Raw genomic sequence first — 14,920 nt, forward strand, 5'->3', positions numbered from 1 at the left:
GATATGTGGAGAGAGTTAAAACCTCTGAAGTGATCTCTTAACTTGTGAGTCACGCAGCGGACATCTGGTTTCCATTGTGGGGGGGTGGTGGTGGGGTGGGGGGGTGTGCGTGTAATAAATTGCAGCCTCCTTCAGTTGAAGGGAATGTCTGTGTGCCCTGTCAGTTTTGTGCGTTGAATGGATTCAGGTGTTTTTGACCGCTGACCGGAAACCCACACATGTACTCGTTTGTTGCTGGCAGATTTAATCCTTCCCAAACTGTCAGGAAGGTCGAGACAGAGAATTAACAGCGTTTGACTTGAAGCTATTATTGTTCCTCACGTTGTGCTCTGCTGAAAGATGAACTTGTCAAGACAGCAGCATAAATATTTTATTAACCTAATGCAATTGAAGCTGGTGCACCCGCTATCGTGGACAGACGAGACTGAGGTAGCCTCGGCCTTGGTAATGTCCCAGGAGTGGTCCTCGCCTGCTCAGGACTATAATGGCACTGGAATAGAGGTGAGCAGCCGTGCCAGAATGTGCTCGAGGGGCTGAATGGCTGCCTGCTATGTGATAATTTAAAGAAATTTTGGGGCAAAATTCCCCCCCCCCCCTCCCTTGGTTTTCCTCTTTCCTATCCTGAAGACCCTGACTCGTGGTAGGATTGTTTCCAAAATGACCACGGGATAACGAGGCTGAATTATGCTTGCTTTCCCACCAATGACCTTTCCGGCCATTCCGGTGAATAGGTGGGTTGGTGAATGCAGTAATGAAAACTTCGATCCAACTGCCATTGGGCTTTCTACCATGGGGTGCATCACAGTCTGATCATGATGTCCACACTTTCTAGAACAGTCACTCTACCGATTGGAAATGGGCTGGTCCCCCTACCCATTCTCCTTCCCATGCCCAGGAGGGACCTATACTACTGTTCCAGCCTGGTACAATCTGGGCGTGTGACCTGGCACCTCCCTGGTGGCTGCGGCCATTCCGCAGGAGAGTAAAATTACTGTCGGCAAGACCAGCATTTGTTGCCTATCCCTCATTGCCTTGAACTGCTGCCGCCCATGTGGTGTAGGCACTGCTAGGAAGTGCTGTTAGGGAGGGAGTTCCTGGATTTTGATCCAATGACAGTGAAGGAACAGTGATAATATTTGCAAGTCAGGGTGGTGTGGCTTGGCGGGGAACTTCCAGGTGGTGGTGTTGCCATGAATCTGCTGCCCTTGTTCTTCTAGGTGGGTGGAGGTCGTGAGTTTGGAAGGTGCTGTCGAAGGTGCCTTGGTGAGTTGCTGCAGTGCATCTTGTAGATGGTACACACTGTTGCCCCTGTGTACCAGTGGCAGAGGGAGTGAATCCTTAAGTTGATAGATGGGGTGCCAATCAAGTGGGCTGCTTTGTCCCGGATGGTGTTGAATTTCTTAGAGCTGCACTAATTCCATCACACACCTGATTTGTTCATTGTGGATGGTGGGGAGGCTTTGGAGAGTCAGGAGGTGAGTGACTCACTGGAGAATTCCCAGCCTCTGACTGTTCTTATAGATACAATATTACACTCAACTGGGAGCAGTGAATCAGACGATTATGAGGAGATTTAATAGAAGTATCTAAAATTATTAAAGGGTTTTGATTAGAGTAACTAAAGAGAAACTGTTTCCACTGGTCAGTAACCAGAGGACACTGATATATGTGATTAGCAGTAGAATTAGAAAGGAGGTGAGATTTGTTTTTATGCTGTAAATTGTTGTAGTCTGGAACATGCTGCCTGAAAGGGTGGTGGAAGCAGATTCAATGGTAAATTTCAAAAGGGAATTGGATAAGTGCTTGAAGGGGAAAGATTTTGCAGGGCTATCGGTGAGGAGGGGGGTGGGGGGTGGAGAGTGGTTTAATCGTGTAGCCCTTTGAAAGGGCAGACACGGGCATGAGGGATCAGATGGCTCCCTTGGGTGCTGTAAGAGTCCGTGACTTTAATTTGCATTCAACTGGATGGAGTCGGCATCAGGCCTAAATAGGTCAGGGACTGGGGAGCAAATAGAGGTAATCCTTGGCTCCATTTATACAGCACTGTTCCTCTAACAGAGCCAGCACAACACTGTAACATAAACAAGGTCAGGTGGGACCTCCTGCTGGTGGGAGGCTTGGCTGCGGACGTTGTCGGAGTTGCAGCTTTTGATCTTTTTTTTGATTATGCAGCATCGTTTCGAATGTGAGCCATTGTTTATGGCTCCAGGCACCAGGGGGCTGGATTTTTATCTGGGCAGGCGAGCGTGTGCCCAGTCCGCTCGAGCGTAAAATGACACGTTGGGAGAGCAGCCCCGACATTAAGGCGCATTCACGCGATATTTCGATTGGCGGGCGCACGCCGACAATTAAAAGGCCTGTTGTGTCCATTAAAAAGGTCATTAGAAGACAGTTCTCGCTGCCTGTCCAATCTAATGGTTGATGGGCAGGTGATAAGGCCCAAGCAGCCCTTGTACTTCCTCCAGGGGTGGGGGTGAAGTTTCCAGCAGCAAATAAAAAAATAAAATAAAATATTTAAAATATCCGTTATAACACGACAGAGTCACACGAGGGGGCCATGCTTTATAACCTTTTAAAAATCTTTATTTCTCATTTTTAGAATTCTTCATCTCCCTGGGGCAGCCCCTGTGCCTCAGGGAGATTTCCAAGTGTTCACTTGTGCGCATGTGTGAGGTTTGTACTCACGCCCCTCTCTCCCCCTCCCCCCCTTGCCCCAAACAGGCGGTGCTGAGCGCAGCCACTCCCGGTTCACACTGGACTGCCCCAGCCTGAAACTGCGGTCCGGCCCTGACCATGGGCGGCGGGTACCTTCCTGCCTGCCCGACAGGGGAAAAATTCTGCCCTCGGCCTCCACCGTATAAATCTGTTTTACATTTGGTACTTTAATTTAAAGTATTTACAATCCCACCCCCCCCAACATTGCCCAGCTAGCGCTGCCATTTTTATTCGTTCCTGAAATGTGGTGCTGCGAGCAAGGCCAGCATTTATCGCCCCATCCCCTAATTGCCCTTGAGAAGGTGGTGGTGAGCTGCCTTGTTGAGCCGCTGCAGTCCATGTGGTGTAGGTACACCCACAGTGCTGTTAGGGAGGGAGTTCCAGGGTTTTGACCCAGTGACAGTGAAGGGATGGTGATATATTTTGAAGACAGGGTGGAGGGGAACTTTCAGGTGGGGGTGTTCCCATGTGTCTGCTGCCTTCTAGCTGGTAGAGGTCATAGGCGTGGAAGGCGCTGTTGAAGGAGGCTTAGTGAGTTGCTGCAGTGCATCTTGCTGTGTGCCATTATCAAGGACTGACCGCACAGGTGAACAACTTGGGTATATAATGTATGGTGTATGGCCTTTTGACACTGTGCGCGCACAAAGTGACAAGAGCCTTAGGGACCTGATTCCTACCGTTGAACTGGAAGGGCACCAGGAATTCTGCCATTTCATATGCCTGGGATCTTTCCAATTAACATGAGCTTCCCCAAATAATAGGGTGCAAATGACCCCATCTCTTCCTAGAATCCCTCTTCAGCCCTTGTATTAGTGTCAAAGTGTCTCCAGCATCCTGTCAGTTTGGAAGAAGCTTTAGCATTGGGAAGGCAGCATTAGTCTTCGTTTCTCCTCTAACCCAAACTGCGGGAGCCCGAAATGGAGAAACTCTCCCGTTGTCAATATTGCGTTGGGTCTGTCGGAAGAGCATGTGCCCTTTCTTAAACCCGTCCAGCCTCTCACTGAAAGGACTACAGTGAGTAGCTTCACAGGAACGCACTTGTCGTTTTATTGCAGATCCTAAAATAAATAATCTGGTCAGAATTGGTTGCACAGCTGTTATCCTCGGCAACTGAAGTTCTTGTAAAACCCGGCGTCTCGAGCCATACAGAGACACCAAAACAAACACAAGGAGACTGGCCCAGCCCCTCGTGAAAGGCTTTTCTGCTAGAAAGTGCTGACTTAAATGGAATCTGCCTGTTTCCATGTGTTTACGTTTACATTTGCTGGTTATCTGACTGAGAGTGGAATCCGATGCCATTTGTAGCTGCCCTATGCTCTCCCTACCCCTCCAACCCGGCACAATCCAATTCTAAGCAGCTGAAATCCCCCTCCTGCCTCCTGTCCGAGAGTCTTCCTCTGCCCCGCTGACTACCTGGGAACAAAATAAACCCAATAAACCCTGCTCAGTTTTTTGCAGAAGCTCTTTATTTAAATCGGCGCTGCTGCAGTAAAAAAAAAATAACCGGTCATGTAGCCTTCACCTCCATTGGAAGCTTCCAGTAGGATTGTGAACCTTGAACTGGTTGGAAGGAAAGGGAGAGAGAAGGACATGCCAGGCTGTGCCAAAGAGGTTGAGGTGCCTGAGCACCTGAAAGGCCAGAGTTCTTCACCGAGCCTTTGCCCCTGGACAGCTGGGCACAAAGTATTTTTGAAGGCTCCTGGTGGCATGTTGGAGCCATTCTTCATTGCACAGGTACAAGGTACTGCTTGTCTGTCAGCACTTAACATATGTAGTGAGTCCTTGATAAATATATGCAGCCGACAGGTTGATGCACTTATACACTAGCAAATGGGGGAGAAATTCAACAAGTATTTTCCATCTGATTACTGCCTAGTTTACCCGCCTTCCTCGAGTTGGGAACTGCTCTTTTATGTGAGCTGATTGAGGGTAGGAGTGAGATTTGGCTATGATGGCCTCGGTTAGTATTGTGTTAGAGTTCAGGCTGAGGTTAAGTTCTGTCGTTGCTAAGTCGTACGTCATGCTTGGGTGAGACGCTGGTGATGTCTTCACATCCACTGGGGATGACATCTCAGCATGAGTTGGAATCTTCAGGAGATGAAGAAAGCAAGTCGGTCAGAATAAACCTCAACAAACAATTTTCATGGGGCCACAGTCCAATTGAAGACAGATTTCAAATCTACGTTACTGGTAGAAAAGGAAATTGGGAATGGAGAGGTTTTTTTTTTTTTGGTTTGATCAGGATGCCAAAGGAATGTTGTAGTCTGGGAGTCTTTCCCATTCTATGTTTACATAGGGACCGGCATATTTTCCATGCCCGACTTGATTGACTGACAGAAAACAAGATGGAGTTCAGAATGATGACTATTTTATCCCATTTTCAATCCAGGACTTTCCATGGAAAGCTTTGCTCTGCTGTAAACGCTTTTTTTCTATTTACTTCACCAGGGTATGGTGAGGACCAAGCTGACTGTAGTTCTCCCTCTCTTAGCTCCCAGGGTGTGTAGAGAGAGCTAGCTCACCCATTGCATGTGTTGAAAGATGGGTGGGCGGAGTGGTTGGCTGTGGGGAAAGACTGTTTGACTGGGGAACAAAATCTCCACGAATATATCCAACTTGAGTTGACAACCTGAGAGTGATGAGTTTATCAGACTTTGGGAAGGCCAGCTGGAAATCTAGATACTTGTGCGCCAACATTGAAGGGATCTTCGATGATACCGTGCAACAAGATGGGGCCAGTGAACCTCCAGCCCCAGTATTCATTCACGTTGGGAAAACCACTCAACAGGAAAGCGGACTAACCTCAGACAAACTAAGTGCATTGTATGTTATAGTTTGGCTCTGATGATACCAGACAAGGTTGGTTGTCTGAACAGGCCTGAAGCCTCCCCTTCATGCACGGCCCACCCTCTACCCTCCATCTCCTACCCTTGCCGACTGCCCATCAGTAATGCCACTCAATGCACAAGCAGTAAGCTCTGGAAACATTAGGTGATGCCTATCCTCTCAAATTGTGCGAATCCTCAGGATTTTCGGTGGAATTATGTGGAACATATTGCACTCAAACTGACCATTCGGTCTGTTTGTGCTCCATTCAATCCCCTCCCCCTATTCTTACTGCCTATCAAGCCCTATCAGCACAATCCTGAACATGTTGAGAATATGAAATATTCCTAATTTGATCAGCAGTGTCCAGCCAAGTGCTGCATTGTGGAGCGGAAATACATTTTACCATGCATTTTAAATGTATTACTTGCCCGGCAACACGTGGAGCTGGTGTCACTGAAATTAAAGAGAGTTATTCATGAGCCCCTGTGAGCAAGTTTCATGGGTGAGCAAATAGTTAGTGAACAAGTGTTTGGTGGATTATTTGGCAGGGTAAGGCAGGATAAGGCAACACAGTGTGGAAATGAATGGCTTTGGATTCCAAGGCTTGTGCTGTGTGAAACTCTAAACATAGAGTCTGAAATTGAAACACACCACAGGTTAAGCCCAACTAGCAGTGCAGAGTGCTGCCAGAGGATAGATTTCGGCTCTCCTGATTTCTCATAAGGTGCCAGGCTGTTTGATTGGTATTGATTGCAGAATGAATTGGCCGCTTGGCTAGGAGTCGAATCAAATAATCCCTTCATTCTTAGCTCGCAAATCCATTGTTACGCAGCAATGAATTAAAGGTGAATTGCACACCCGGCAATGTTTCCACGCAACATTACCTTTGGCAGAAAATGTCTTGCTGCTTGTGAAATGTGTGCTGCTGTCCTGCTTTTGGTTATTGTTTGCAAGGCTTTAGCTCTTAATGAAATGTCAGTAAATTAATGAGGTCTTGGTGATACCCTGATGTTTTCACAGTGGCGCAGACCTAATGTTGTGTGACTGACTGACTGACTGCCCAGAAATTACCCGAATTTAGACGGCGGGAGCAGAGAGCTTTTAGTCGTTGGGATTCCAAGTCGAGCCAGAAGTGAAATCTCGGCGTCCGGAATACCGAGGCAAACGTTTGACTTTCCCTGATCCTTCATTCTGCCGTGACTCCCCAACAGCATTCCTCCCATGAAAGCCCAGCAATTCAACAGTCGCACCAGAACCTTCCGTGCCTGCCAGTGTTAAATGATTCATCGATTCTCTTGTGACGACAGATGCACCAATACTGGAGTGAAAATCAACACTCGAGTCATTGTGCGTGGCCAAAAGGCCACTCATAAAAGACATTAACGATTGCTCATTATAGCTTTCTAATGGCTTACTGGGTAAATACCCTGCCCCCCTCCCGCCCCCCGCCCCGAGTGATCGACAAGGGATTCAAAGGGTATGAGGGGCAGACAGGAAACTGGAATTAAGGCTGTAACCATATCATAGCCATGATCTCACTGAATGCCAGAACAGGCTCAAGGGCCCCCACTCCTGCTCCTATTTCTTATAGCCTTATTTAATACGGACCTGAAAAGTGCCACTGTTTGATTAGTGGTTGGAGCTGAGGCTGTTGATGTCAGTAATGAGGAGCTGATGTCAGTTATCCAGCAGTTAAACCAATGCCTTAACAAGCAGAAGATTCAGCCCCTTAATCATCCAGTGAAAGCCTACTGGAAAACACATATGCACATGGATATCAGGCGAGGACTGTGTCGGACTTGCTTGCGGTATCCTGCATAATTGAGAGGCTTGTTAGCGTTCTCTTGTCTATAGGTGAACAATAGCCACGTGGGCAAGGAAGCAGAGGCTCATCAATACCAGCGGAACTGTACACCAGCGAACCTGGGCACCCTCGAGGGAGGGTTAATTCGGGGAGAAATGAAATCTCTCGTCAAATTGTTCCTGTGGGTGTCAGGCAGTGTTGTGTGAATTATTCCTGTAGCAAGCTGTGTGTGGGCCTGGCCCACGATGGTTGGAGGCCAGTTGAAACACAGTCGTTTGGTGAATGAAAGAATGCTGGATGTGTGAAATAATAAAAGCAGAGCACACTGCAAATGCTCAGCAGGTCAGGCAGTATCTGTGGAGCGCGAAACAGCGTCAACATTTCGGGTCAATGACCTCTCTCGTCGGAAGGTTTTTTTTTTGTTCACCGGATGTTAACTACATCCACGCTGGTCGGTGAAGCTAAAACTAAGACACAGCTGTTTTCTTTGCCAGAGAGAGTTTTTTTGATGTAATTCATAGTCAACACTGCTCCAACCCCCCCCCACCACCAGTGTCCCAGCTGTACCCATTTATACAAGTACCCATCACCTGTTTACAATGTAATTGACATGAAACCTTAACAATGTAATTAATAAGACATTTAATTCATTTGGTAATACAGAACTTGAGTAATGCTGGAAAAAGAGACATGTCTAACCTTTTCATCTTGCACTCATCAGGATACTCACAAGAATACCAATATAAGGGGGAAAACAAACAATTTATACTGTATGTGAAGAGAGTGCTGATTGGTTGGCAAGTGGCCTTGCCATGGAGAATGCACCACTGATGGTGACTGAAGGTTAACTGCCAAGCATTGTTGAAATTTAAACCAGGCAGCTTGACTCTGGTCAAGACATTGCCCTGAGGAATGAGTCAGTGAATGGCTGTCACTTGTTTTGTTTAGCTGAAACAGGCGCAGAACATGTGTACATGTTCTTTCTGTCTGCAAAGAACAGGGCCCTGGATATTAATATATGCAGCTTCCAGTACATGTAAATACACCATGTTGCAAACCCGACTGACAATCTTAAATTGGTTGTCAGTGCAATTTTTAACACACTGAGGATTATTTAGCAAATGTTGTCCAACCGTGGAATCACATCTAATGTTGGACACTGCGTTTTGAGTTTTGCGAGTACGGGCTGGTCTGTACCCCGCCCGTTGCGAACAGTGACTGGGACATGCTGTTTGATACGATCCACCAGTCTTTGGGAGGTACGGCCTACACACCTAGCATCACATTGTGTAATGTGGTAAATTCATACACCACATTACTCATTTGTGCGATAGATTGTGTGATTTTTCAGCAATAATAAGACATTGACACCAGATACCAATACTTTGCCCTGTTGAGCCAGGATTATCTCTGTAGCTTGACAGCGAGCATTGCCAGGCCATGTACTTACTCCTATATCAACTGGATAGCAGCATTGGCAGAGGGAACGGTAACTGCCTAACCCAGGAGGTGCTAAGGTCCATTGTACCATCTCTACAATTGCCTTTGCTGAGATCAGCACACTCCACACACAATACAAATTGACCCCCCTCACCATTTTTTATCGATAATGGTTCAGCTTCTCGCTGGCAAAACCCACTTTCTTCGTCAGGGGACTGTGAATGCCAGTTGTTACACGCAGTCTTGTCAGAGGTTCTCAGGTTATGTCTTGGAGGCGCAATTAAGCCCAATGCCTGTATTCAAGGCTAAGTTGGATAGATTTTTGATCGACAAGGGAGTCGAGGGTTATGGGGTCCTGGCAGGAAAGCGAAGTTGAGGCCGCGTTCAGATTGGCTGTGATCTTATCGAATGGCATTACAGGCCTGAGGGGCTGATTGGCCTACTCCTGCTCCTCATTCTTGTGCCTGTAGCGAGGCAGAGAATTTGGTGCCGGGGATGGTGGGTGGGGAGCTCCAGTGCTTGGGGTCTGGACAGCTGAAGGTGTAGCCACCAATAGTAGGGCAATGGAAATCGGGGATGCAGAAGGGGACAGAATCGGAGGGCAGCTTGGTTCTTGGAGGGCTGTAGAATAGAAAGGGGTTATGGAGATGGGGGAAAGTCCATGGAGAAATTTTAACATGAGGGTGGAATTTTAAGATTGAGGCATTACTGGACGGGCAGTTGATGTAGGTCAGCTAGCACAGGGACGATGGGTGAGCAGGATTGCTTTGAGGCAGGGTAGGCGTCACAGAGTTGTTGATGAGCTCCAATGTGCAGCCGGTTGAAGATGGGAAGTCAGCCAGGAGAGCATTGGAATAGTCAAGACTGGAAGTAATAAGATGAGGGTTTTGGTAGCAGATAGGCTGAGGTAGGGATGGAGATGGGTGATTATTGTGGAGGTGGAAGTTGACAGTCTTGGTGATTGGAGCAGATGTGAAATCGGACGCTCATCTCAAGACCAAATAGAATGTCAAGATTGTGGGCAGCCTAGTTTAGATTGAGTGGCCTGGAAGGGGGATGGAATCGTTGGCACAGGAACAGTTTGTAGGGGGGAGTGAAAGACAAACTTGAGCTCATCCAAAACTGGAGAAAGGTGAGAGTTAAAGTCTCGGGCAGGAGTAAACTGGTGAGGGTGGTTAGGGGTATTTTGGCTTTGTTGGCCATGGAAAGACAGGGATGCAGCAGAGACCATTGAATGGGTGGCTTTGATCTTAACTTCTTTGTCACCAAGATTGAGACCTGTCTTCTTAAATGTCCCCTTGCTATGCCCTTCACCCTTACTTCAAAAAGGTAATGGAGAAAAGGAACCAGGGTTACCTTTGCATTCCAAGATGATTGTGGAGTCATGAACAGTTTTGACAGAGGAGAACAGGACCTGATAGTCCTTTATGTGGTCTGACCAGATATGGCAATTGAATGAATGGCTAAACCAGTTGGTAACCATAAACTTTCACATCTGTGTCCCTTGGACTTAAAGAAGTGGACATGGGGGCTGCCCCAGGGGAAATGACCAGGGTAAGAGAGAGGAAGGGCTTTACTGGGGGCAGGGACATTAAAGATGGTGATGAAGATGATAGCTGTACAAGTATCGAGGTGAATTGAGGGCCAAATACTAAATGATTGGGAATTTGAAAGTGTTGTTGTGAGTGAGTTTGGGGAGAGTTTGTTCCTTTGCTGGAGGCAAAAGGGAGTGGGGTTGGAAATGGGAAGGTAAGTGGAGGAGGAATACAAGGAAGTGTCCAACGATGGCCGTGCCTGTGTGTCTGTGTGTGATTGGTGCAATGGGAGTAGAGAGGTCACTAGTGCATTCTTTTGAGATGAGTGCAAAATACTTGCATGTTTCCTGGGAAACCAAATTAACAACCACTTAGTAAGCGGGGTCAAAGTAATAGCTGGTGTAAAATATCATTAAAAATAAAACAAAAATTATTCTTGGTTTGCTGAAGAGTTAAACTTGGCAATTTTAACAATCGGGAAATAATGAAGCTTAATTTTCTAGGACTGCATTAAGATCTAATGAGTTGTGCAGATAAGGTTGAAACATCCTCCGTGTTGCATTTCGTGGGCAGGCTGTAGTCTTATGACTTACCTGGTGTCTTGTGATAGCTAATGTCAACAGAAGAATGATTGATTGAAAAACCAAGCATGTTCCAAAAGATTTTCCTGTTTCATTCCTATCAATACTTCAGTAACTTTCTGTATCTATAACTAAAGTGTTTGATAATTAGGACCTGTTAACTTTAGGTACTTAAGTTCTGTTCGTACTTTGGGGAGCGGTATCCAAGAGCCTTATAATTGTATCAATATTTCAGTTCGCGTTTTGTTTGTCAAATACAATGAGAGGGGAGGTTATGTTAAAAAGCAACTCGTTATCAAGCACTTGGGAGGGGACAGAGAGTGGGAAGCTGAGATCCATTATTGGGGATGGATGAGGCGAGGGGATGAGAGATGAAACTCGGGTGGCAGAGATAGGGAGGGGAGGGAACAATCCATTACGCGATCTGGGGGGAGACAGTGAGAACTGCCTGGTATCTGCCTGAGAAACTGATACAAGACTGCTGAAGAATTAGAAGCACGTTTGTGTTCAAAATTTTGTCACTACCTTGCCCCCCTCTACCTCTGGCACCTCTTTCAGTCCTGTGACCCTTGGAGACCTCCGTACTCCTCTTCTGCGTTCCCAATTTCCATTGATGCACGATTGGCGGCTGTGCCTTCAGCTGCCTAGGCCTTAGGTTTTGGAATTCCTTCCCTGAACCTGTCTACATCTCTTTTCTCTTTTCAGACACTCCTTGAAACCTCCCCCTTTGATTGTCACCTGTGCTAATATCTCCTTATGTGGCACAATCTCATATTTTGTTTGCCAGCTCTCCTGTGTCATGCCTGGGAACATTAAGGTGAAAATTCTGGGTGGCTGTTGTATATATCTGCTTTTGCAGTGATAAAGTTCCCTTGTAACTTTAAATTAAAAAGCCTCTTGGGGCCCAAGATATCACCTACTTATTCTAATTTATTTATCCCACTCCAACAAAGTCACAGAAAGAAGGTTGTCCCTTAGTATTGGGTATATGGTTCTGGGGTGTTCCCACCATTTGATGTGTGAGATGCCTGCTTTAATATTTCAACAAAATTAAAATATTGATTCGGGTACAGTACAGTGAGGCCTTGAGGCCTGGTGTCAGTGTGCGTGATAACCCACACAATTAGTTTGCAAGCAGGGACTAGGCACTTCCTCTGTGGGCAGAGAACATAACTGGTCTTCAAATATCCCACATTGAGTCTTGCACATCTCCCAGTTCCTGGCTCGAGTGGTGTTAGTACGGAACAGAGTGTGGGCCATCTCTGGTGTTTACAGCTGGGCAGTAGTGGCATGGTGGCCTCAAAAGGAAAGAAGAGGGGGGTGGGGGGGAAATAAAATGAGAACATGGAGAAGCATGTTACTCTATGTTAGTATAACTAAATCAGCTTGTATGTACATCTCATTTAAAAGTGTTATATTCTTGATTTGTACAAATTTTGACCAAATTCCAATTTGTTTGCATCTTATACCTGGATGTATGGAAGTCAAATCAACTGTCAAACTGGCTACTATTAAGCATTGGATGCTCAGTACAAAGCACATGATTTGTTGGCACTTTTGTAAACCGAGCCCCTTGAGAGCTGTGGTGTGCCTAACAGTAGTTCAGGCATTGAGGCTGGATACTGCTTCTCCTCCACTATTCACATGTTGCTCCTGTAGCCCACCCACCTTCTGTTGTCCTGTCCCCATTTACTCTCATCCCCCCCAGATGTCACTGGTGCATCTACGAGGCGATTTTTCAATTGTGCGGCTGTAATGGTGCGGTAATTCTGGCCCATCACTGCCACTCCCCCTACCCCCCCATCCCAAAAAAAAACTGTCCCTCATTTGGGAATAAGACTCTGTGATTTAGGTTTAAGATATTACCAACTTCCACCCCTATGTATTTATATTTTTAAAAAACCCCACCGCTCCCAGATTTTAAATAGGTTTACAACCCTTGGTCATAAATGTCACTCATTACATTAGGTGAGTGTTGACCATTCTGCTTCTAAAACATGGTGAAGATCCAACAAGAATCTTGAGTGTTTCTATGCAGTGTCACTGAACCATGCTGTTCAATAAACATTGGGCTGGTTTTAAAATCGCTTGCACACTTGTGTGGAGAACCTTTCTCGTTTTTAAAGAATTGACCTCAACAGTGCACACCCCACCCCCTTTTAAAGGAGGAGTGTTTTCCAGAAGACTGTTATTGCCAGAATGAGTGCTATTGATTGTTAGCAGTGCCTCAGGAATGGACGCGTCAAAATCTGTTAACAAGCAGTCTTTTTTTCTTCCTTCTTCTGCTTAGGCACTTTCTCCTGCTTCCTGCCCTTTACCCCCTATTTACCCCACCGCCTATTTTGCCAGCTGATGGCTTTAAAATCACTTTATGCTCAATGGCCTCACTACTACTTCTCTGTTTAATTATAATTTTAATTCTACTGCTGTTATGCTGCTTGATGCTTACGCTGAGCAATAAATGCTGGCCCAGCCAGCGAAGCCCACATCCCATGAATTAAATTTTTTTTTAAAAAAAGCAGAGTCTGAACTTCAGATCCCTGCTTGAATTATCAGGAGCCCTAAGTTCAGCCATTGAGTCAGCAATTCTTTCATGGTTAATTGGATTTGTTTAGAGTCCACCATTAAGTTGGCAGTGGCAAACCATTTCGAGGCTTTAATGAGCTTCATTATGAGAGGAGATGGTCTTGCTGTTTGTGTCTCATCTATTTCATATTTCAGGTGACTTTTGTCTAAGTGAGTTGCATTATTGTTAGCCTATTTGTTTTCTCCTCTTGTAAGGTTGACAAGAAACCCAGTGTCTTTCACTCTTGGTGATTAATGCTACACTTCAGCTGGTTTTACATTTGTAAATGATTAAACTATCACTTTGTGTGCTTCCGCCTGTGTGTGCGCGCGCCTCTGCCTGTGTATTTGTTTCACGTTGGTATCTAACTGTTTGCTTTAACATTGGCCTAAATTGTTAGCTGCATTTGAGTCTCACTGAGCTCTCACTGTCTGTACAGCATATTGGACAGGTTACTGAAAACATCCTGAATCTTGCTTTTTGGGAACCAGCAAGTTTGAGATTAATTTCAGCTGCTCTGTGTTCATGTTTTTGAGGATGAGTCTATGAGGATATTATTGTGGAAATAAATTGAGAACAAAGAAGTAGTAAGCTCGTCTCATTTGCGCCGAGCTTTTAGTATAGTCAATAATTTATAAAGAACGCAGTCACCTTTTATTTTTAGCATTCTGACTCCTCCTGTTAGTGGGCGTGATTTTCACTGCCCGTTGTGGCTCAGTGGGTAGCGCACTTGGTTCTGAGTCAGAAGCTTGTGCGTTCAAGACCCACTCCAGGGATTTGATCGCAGAATCCAGGCTGACAGTCCAGTGCAGTACTGAGGGTGTGCTGCATTGTCGGAGCTTACAAACAAAATGTTAAACCGAGGACCCGTCTGCCCCCTCAGGTGGATGTAGAAAATCTCATGATACTATCTGAAGGAGAGCAGGGACATTCTCCCCGCAATGTCCTGGCCAAAATTTAACAGACAGCAACATTAATAAAAACATTGCACCACATTTATTATTGTATTGCTATGTGTGGGAGCTTGCTGTGTGCTGTATTTTCTATGTTGCAAAGGTGCCTGCACTTTAATAGGAGTTAATTGCACTTTGAGATATCCTGAGCCCATGAAAAGTGTGTTAGAAATGCAAATCCTCCCTTTCTTCAATATATATCCACTGTGTCACCTTACTACCTGTAAGGGTAGAATGAAGAGGAGGCTATTGTCTTTATTGATTTGGCCTTTAATGTTCGACAATGGTTATAACACAAGAGCAGAATTCCCAATCTTTCTAATTACTAGTGAGATGGTTCAATTAAAATGAGAATAAGTCTTGATATTCTTGTGGTTTTTGTGCAGTCCGGTAATGAGCCTCATTTAACATGCAGGTCCCAAGTTGGATCTGAATGGTCAGGTGTTAAAATTGCCCGAAGGACTAGGGAAAGGAAAAATCAAACCGAGATGCCTGCT

The 14,920-nt window shown here is 45.8% G+C and overlaps 1 protein-coding gene across 11 annotated transcripts in view; it reads left to right on the forward strand.

Moving 5' to 3' along the window:
* zmiz1a (zinc finger, MIZ-type containing 1a) overlaps nt 1–14,920 on the forward strand; it is a 438,054-nt gene that overhangs the window by 30,837 nt on the left and 392,297 nt on the right. The window contains exon 1 of one of the 11 annotated variants that reach the window (XM_078530853.1): nt 4,339–4,449. The exons of the other annotated variants lie outside the window; for them this stretch is intronic. The gene's annotated coding sequence lies outside the window, so the exon portion shown is untranslated. Of the gene's footprint in view, nt 1–4,338; nt 4,450–14,920 lie in introns of those variants that run through there. 11 annotated transcript variants of the gene reach the window in all.

Source organism: Cetorhinus maximus, chromosome 27, assembly GCF_964194155.1.
Source record: "Cetorhinus maximus chromosome 27, sCetMax3.hap1.1, whole genome shotgun sequence".
NCBI classification, from domain to species: domain Eukaryota; kingdom Metazoa; phylum Chordata; class Chondrichthyes; order Lamniformes; family Cetorhinidae; genus Cetorhinus; species Cetorhinus maximus.